We start from the raw sequence: 7830 nt of genomic DNA, 5'->3' as shown, positions 1-7830 counted from the left end.
CCGCCAGCATGCCTCAGCTGGGGATTTTTTTGCCAACCCAGTTCTCGGCCAAAACGGCCAATTCCGCGAGAAACCGGGAGGTGAAAGAGTGCAAAATCTAGCCCAAAGTCTCTTTTCTTCAGGTAATGGATTGTTCTTAGAGATTTCAGAAATGTAACATTTTATGTTTTTAAATTATTTTCTTACTTTTCCTTTCTGTCCCTTTTCTCTCCCCAAGGACGCTTGCCGGGAACATAAAAACTGACTGCAAAAGCTTCTATAGATATGTGAAGAGAAAAAGATTAGTGAAGACGAACGTAGGTCCCTTGCAGTCGGATTCAGGTGAATTTATAATGGGGAACAAAGAAATGGCAGACTAATTGAACAAATACTTTGGTTCTGTCCTCACGAAGGAAAACATAAATGACCTGCCAGATGCACTAGGGGACAGTGTGTCTAGTGAGAAGGAGGAACTGATGGATATCCTTATTAGGCGGGAAATTGTGTTGGGGAAATTGATGGGGTTGAAGGCATATAAATCCCCGGGGCCTGATCATCTGCATCCAAGAATACTTAAGGAGGTGGCCCTAGAAATAGTGGATGCATTGGTGATCATTTTCCAACAGTGTATCGACTCGAGATCAGTTCCGATGGACTGGAGGGTAGCAAATGTAACACCACTTTTTAAAAAAGGAGGGAGAATGAAAACGGGTAATTATAGACCGGTTAGTCTGACATCAGTAGTGGAGAACATGTTGGAATCAATTATTAAGGATGAAATAGCAGCGCATTTAGAGAGCAGTGACAGGATCGGTCCAAATCAGCATGGATTTGTGAAAGGGAAATCATGCTTGACAAATCTTCTGGAATTTTTTGAGGATGTAACTATTAGACTGGACAAGGGAGAACCAGTGGATGTGGTGTATTTGGACTTTCAAAAGGCATTTGACAAGGTCCCACATAAGAGATTGGTGTGCAAAATCAAAGCACATGGTATTGGGGGTAATGTATTGACGTGGATAGAGAATTGGTTGGCAGACAGGAAGCAGAGAGTTGGGATAAACGGGTCCTTTTCAGGCAGTGACTAGTGGAGTGCCACAGGGCTCAGTGCTGGGACCCCAGCTCTTTACATTATACATTAATGATTTGGATGAAGGAATTGAGTGTAATATCTTCAAGTTTGCAGATGACACTAAACTGGGTGGTGGTGTGAGCTGTGAGGAGGATGCTAAGAGGCTGCAGGGTGATTTGGACAGGTTGGGTGAGTGGGCAAATGCATGGCAGATGCAGTATAATGTGGATAAATGTGAGGTTATCCACTTTGGTGGCAGAAACACGAGGGCAGAGTATTATCTGAAAGGTGGCAGATTAGGAAAAGGGGAGGTGCAACGAGACCTGGGTGTCGTGGTTCATCAGTCATTGAAAGTTGGCATGCAGGTGCAGCAGGCAGTGAAGAAGGCAAATGGCATGTTGGCCTTCATAGCTAGGGGATTTGAGTATAGGAGCAGGGAGGTCTTACTGCAATTGTACAGGGCCTTGGTGAGGCCTCACCTGGAATATTGTGTTCAGTTTTGGTCTCCTAATCTGAGGAAGGACGTTCTTGCTATTGAGGAAGTGCAGCGAAGGTTCACCAGACTGATTCCAGGGATGGCTGGACTGACATATGAGGAGAGACTGGATCAACTGGGCCTTTATACACTGGAGTTTAGAAGGATGAGAGGGGATCTCATAGAAACATATAAGATTCTAACGGGATGGGACAGGTTAGATGCTGGAAGAATGTTCCCGATGTTGGGGAAGTCCAGAACCAGTGGACGCAGTCTTAGAATAAAGGGTAGACCGTTTAGGACTGATATAAGGAGGAACTTCTTCATTCAGAGAGTTGTTAACCTGTGGAATTCCCTGCTGCAGAGAGTTGTTGATGCCAGTTCATTGGATATATTCAAGAGGGAGTTAGATATGGCCCTTATGGCTAAAGGGATCAAGGGGTATGGAGAGAAAGCGGGAAAGGGGTACTGAGGTGAATGATCAGCTATGATCTTATTGAATGGTGGTGCAGGCTCGAAGGGCCGAATGGCCTACTCCTGCACCTATTTTCTTTGTTTCTATGTTTCTCTCTCTTAATCCAATTTTTCTGTTCCCTCGCCTTATTTCTCTTTCTATACCTGATTTGAAACTAATTCACCATCATATTTCCCTCTTTATCGTCCCTCTGTTTCTTTATCAATCCTTCAATCTCATTAGTTAAGGAGATAGATTATTGGTCCCACCATTCACTAAGATCCCAGATGCCCAATTCCCTTCCCGGGCTGTTATCAGCTCACACTTCTAGCAAATTATGGCACAAAAATTTTGATTTGAAGGGTACAGGAAAAAATCTAACTAATGGCGTACACTGTTCCGGCCCATTATATTTATAGAAGAGGCTTACATATTTCACGGTTATGAACACTTGTTACTCCAAGTTACTTTAGTTTTAAAGTCAAATGGTTTTCTTCAATTAATTTTAATTTGCTGGAAAACATTGATTAGTGTAATCATTGTAGATGATTGCATTTGATTTATTTAAGTGCTGACTAAATTAAATGCTTACAAATTCAATTTGAAATGGTTTGGTGGGAAAAACTGAGATTTAAAATTACCTTTGAAAATCAATTTTTTTTCTCTCAAGCCACTTCTTATCAAATTCATTAGGAGAAATAACAGTGGCATAAAAACATAGAAACATAGAAAATAGGTGCAGGAGCAGGCCATTCAGCCCTTCTAGCCTGCACCGCCATTCAATGAGTTCATGGCTGAACATGAAACTTTAGTACCCCCTTCCTGCTTTTTCGCCATACCCCTTGATCCCCCGAGTAGTAAGGACTTCATCTAACTCCCTTTTGAATATATTTAGTGAATTGGCCTCAACTACTTTCTGTGGTAGAGAATTCCACAGGTTCACCACTCTCTGGGTGAAGAAGTTTCTCCTCATCTCGGTCCTAAATGGCTTACGCCTTATCCTTAGACTGTGACCCCTGGTTCTGGACTTCCCCAACATTGGGAACATTCTTCCTGCATCCAATCTGTCCAAACCCGTCAGAATTTTAAACGTTTCTATGAGGTCGCCTCTCACTCTTCTGAACTCCAGTGAATACAAGCCCAGTTGATCCAATCTTTCTTGATAGGTCAGTCCCACCATCCCGGGAATCAGTCTGGTGAATCTTCGCTGCACTCCCTCAATAGCAAGAATGTCCTTCCTCAAGTTAGGAGACCAAAACTGTACACAATACTCCAGGTGTGGCCTCACCAAGGCCCTGTACAACTGTAGCAACACCTCCCTGCCCCTGTACTCAAATCCCCTCGCTATGAAGGCCAACATGCCATTTGCTTTCTTAACCGCCTGCTGTACCTGCATGCCAACCTTCAATGACTGATGTACCATGACACCCAGGTCTCGTTGCACCTTCCCTTTTCCTAATCTGTCACCATTCAGTTAATAGTCTGAAAGAAACTATCACTCCAGCATGTTGTGTTGCAAATTGTAGGCTATAGATCTATCCCTGGGATTCTCGACATGGTGACTTCCTGGTTACAGTCAGATTATTAAGGACAAGAGCCAAACAAATGGTTCCCCAAAGGAAAGAAAAATATAAATGGGCAAATCATCTCAGGTTAGTGCTTTGTGTCTCCTATTGCTGTCAACGTGCCTCTGTAAAAGCCTGGAGAGCAGGTTCACCAGTTGCACTTTTAGCCAGCAGATATGAGCTAGTCCAGAAAGATCGAAAAGGGTGAAAAATAAAACAAAGAAACATTTTTTTGCAAAATTTTAAACAGTCCAAAAAATTGAAGAATTTCATTAATTAATAATTTTCTTAAGAGTATACCAAAAATCTGAAATAAAATATCTGGACATAATCGTTCAAGCTAACTGCATCCATAGTCCACATATGATTATTCCATCACAGACTTCCCTTATCCCCATCAAAACCTGTTGATCCACTACTTTTAGTACACAAAAGAAAGAAAAAAAAAGAAATTTGCATTTATATCGCACCTTTCATGGCTTCAAGATATCCCAAAGCACTTTACAGCCAATGAAGTACTTTTTGAAGTGTAGTCACTGTTGTAACATAGGGAACACGGCAGCCAAGCTCCCAGCTAATCTGATTTTTAATGAAGATGATTGAGGGATAAATATTGGCCATGACAACAGTGAAAATTCTTCTGTACTTCTGCTCTTCTTCGAAATAGTGCCAAGGGATATTTTATGCCCACTTGAGAGGGCAGATAGGGCCTTGGTTTAATGTCTCATCCGAAAAACTGACTGTGACTGACACATAGTGAATTTTTTGATTCTGCACATTATTAATTTAAATGGATGGAAAATGATAGGCTGCACCAACATAAGAAATAGAAGCAGGAGTAGGCTATTTAGCCCCTAGAGCCTGCTCCGCCATTCAATAAGATCATGGCTGATCTAATCTTGGGCTCAGCTCCACTTCCCTGCCCGCTCCCCATAACCCTTCACTCCCTCATCACTCAACATGTGCTTTCATCAATTGAGGCTCTGTTGCGGCAGCACACAATTGACCTTTAAGTTCCTTCCCCTACCTCCCCTGGAAAAACAAATCAAGCAGTCCAACTCCCTTTTGAAGTAATCAGTTGAACCTGAATCGGCTAACATCGCTGGTAATCTGTTTCACATAACAATCCAGATTACGAGTTCAATTCCCAACATGCCAAATTGGGAAACTGAAGTTACTAAATCTGGTGATTTGTGGGCTGGCACCAGATAAAATAGCCATCAAAACTGCTGAATTGTTGTAAAATCCCAGCTGGTTCATTAATGTCCTTCAGGGAAGGGAACCTACAACTCCTACCCAGTCTGTCCTACATGTGACTCCATTCTCAAACTATGTGCTCAGGGCAACTAAGAATGGACAATAAACTTGCCAGTGGTGCCTACATGCCAATAATGAGTTTTTTTAAAGGCTATCTTGTGGGTAAAAAGAAAGCTTTTTCTAATTATAAGTGCATTTCTCACAAGCACTTTGTTTTCTCAATTTATTTTTTCCTCTCCCACATCACCTACCATTTCGTGGCTGACACTCTGAATGGAGCTGAGCAGGAGCAAAGAAATGATTTTCTCTGCAATCCTTTCTTATGAGACTTTAGGAATGTGCAGGGCTGGAAAAGATCTCTGCTCTTTCCCAAAGTTCAAAAAGTACCATCCTTTACTTTTATTAGGAGCTTAGGAATCTAAGATCAACCTTTCCCTCACTAGACAGCTCAACTCAGTCACAACTCTACATCAGAGTGCTGTAGAGCCAACACACGACACTTTCTAAACATTTAATCATTATGTGGATTTTGGTGGGACATGGATTTCTGTTTACAATTTACTCATACAGCAAGCAAGCAATTTTGGTTGTGCCAATCCTGGGGAGGTGTCAATCTGAGACTAGCTGCTTTCCTTAGAGAACAAGTGAAACATTGGAGGCTGAGTCATCTTGGACTGCTCGTTTTCTAACCACCTTACACCATAAGGACCAAGACCAGTACTCACAGAGGATTGGCCATGGGTCCATCTAGTTTTCTCAGATCGGGAATGATGCATGGTAACAAGAAAATAAAATCATTAATAACATAAATTATTTTTCTGTTTTCTCACCTGCTGATCTGTATATGTCTAGAAGTTCTAGTACAAAGTGGAAGGTGCCTGACATCAGGTGCGTGAGAGAGTCATGCTGCAGAGCTTGACTGCACTCAGCTCTGACTCACACTCTGCAGCATGTTCCTCAGAGCAGACTCCATTTTGCAAGAGCAGAACATGATGCTGCATTAGAATAGTATCGTAGTGATGTTAGCGTAGTGTTGGAATTAATCCCATTATCTAAATTAAATGTACATCGAACAATTGGGAGAAATATACTTATATATGAGTGTGAAAGCTTTACTGAAGGAATTAATTCTGAAATGAGTGTGTTCCCTGCTGATTTTGAATAGACATATAAAACACTGCATAGCATGGCACAAATCCCTCATTGTAATAACTAGACATGGAGCACTTTCTTCTCATCATTGTCGATTCAGGAAAGTTTATCAACAACAGATGATTGAAGGCTACAAGCAATGACAAATGCACCCATTCCTCGCTACGTTTAAAAAATGTTTTTTTTATTTTTAAAAGTTTACATTATTCAGTCCCTGGGCCATTATCATGACCTGTTTATTTTCTCCCAAACTTTAGGTTCCCTATTCACCATTTCTGTTGTGTCTTTCTCTTCTTGTCAATTTCTTCCCTCTCCTGAAGGTGTTAATTCATGTTGGCATATAGTTCCATGCACGTCAATGTCTTCAAGTACTCACCCAATTGACAATGCTTTCTGTGTGATACTAGACAGTAAGTGTTGACAGGCTATTTGACTATGATGGATATCGCAGTCAAGTCGAATCTTTTCCCTACCTGATATCTACGCAGGTGTAAGTTCCAGCAGGATTCAGAAATTAGAGTTCCGGCTGTTTGTCCCCTTTCTTGCCAAGGGCCACTGAGGCCAACTGCAATGAGGCCAATCAGTATCCTGGCTAACTGCACCATTGTATAATAGAGTCCTGACTGCCAACCTGATCCCAAGTAATTGATCAACTGAACATGGAATAGATTGATGTGATCTCTAATTTATTTCCCACATTTTGGAGGAAGCACAAATCTCATTGTCATCTCTCTCGGGATGGAAATCTGTGCCATACAGTGAGATGGAAGAAATCCTCAGGGTACAAGCTAACTTTACCACTGGGCTGCCTCTGTTCTCCACTTATATATTTAAGAGTTACAAAATGCAAAATGATGACATCGTATATAAGATTATCTTCAAGCTGGTCTTATCTGCTCTGCTGTTCTTTTTGAGGGGAATAGAGTAGTTTTGGCCCTGTTCCTGACTGCCAGTTCCATGTTCCCTCGGTATAGTCACAGTGCTAACTCCTCCTTGACTGCACCACTGAAGAGAAAAGGAAAACCCCATTATCAGTACTAGATAAGTGTTGTGCCTTGCTTTGATGCAAATACGGACCATCCAGTAAAATTGTTGGTATCTATAGTGCAGCCTAATAATTATATTAGTGTATAATTATATTAGTGTTTTAATAGTTATAGTGTTATAGATAGACTGCAGCTCACTATAATTCCAGTGTTATGAATTCTCCAGTCAGTCTTATTCATGGAAATTGCACAAGTCATTCACTGTACTATATATCTTCCTGCAAAAAGAACTAACCTTGCAACAACCTACTGCTCACATGACTGGTATCATGGATTTGGCCATGTCATAATACTTATAACATCCATTCACTTAAGTCAATTCGCAAAGACCTTAATACTGAAATCGCTGGAAATTAACAGTTTACACAATAGACACGATGGAGTTAAAGTCAGTAACAAGATTGCAGAACCACTGTTTTATATATATATATATATTATGGTCTTTGATTTTGTGGTTTTTGAAATAATCTAAACCCTTTGATTAAGATTTGAAGCAAATAATCTAAATTGGTTCAAGAGACAACTAGATGTATTTCTGGAGAGGTAAGCGAATGAGATATATAGTGAACGGGTGGGTAGGTTGAGACCATCAAAAAAGAGATGGGCCGTTGAGATAAAATTGCATTTTCCCGTTACTAACAATTATGTTCTTATAGTACATAGCCTTAATACAACTTCCTATATGTGCATTATCCTATAAGAATCACACTGTCGTTGAAAGCCATAGTAAAAGTACATCATAATAATAATGCATTATATAAAACCGTTTTTTCTTATGAGAGTCAAGACCCCAGGTCACTGCATAATCACAGATACAATACAGTACTAAT

Source organism: Pristiophorus japonicus, chromosome 1 (genome assembly GCF_044704955.1).
Source record: "Pristiophorus japonicus isolate sPriJap1 chromosome 1, sPriJap1.hap1, whole genome shotgun sequence".
NCBI lineage: Eukaryota > Metazoa > Chordata > Chondrichthyes > Pristiophoridae > Pristiophorus > Pristiophorus japonicus.
The sequence above is the reverse complement of the archived record's forward strand: the minus strand, read 5'-3'. Positions refer to the sequence as shown.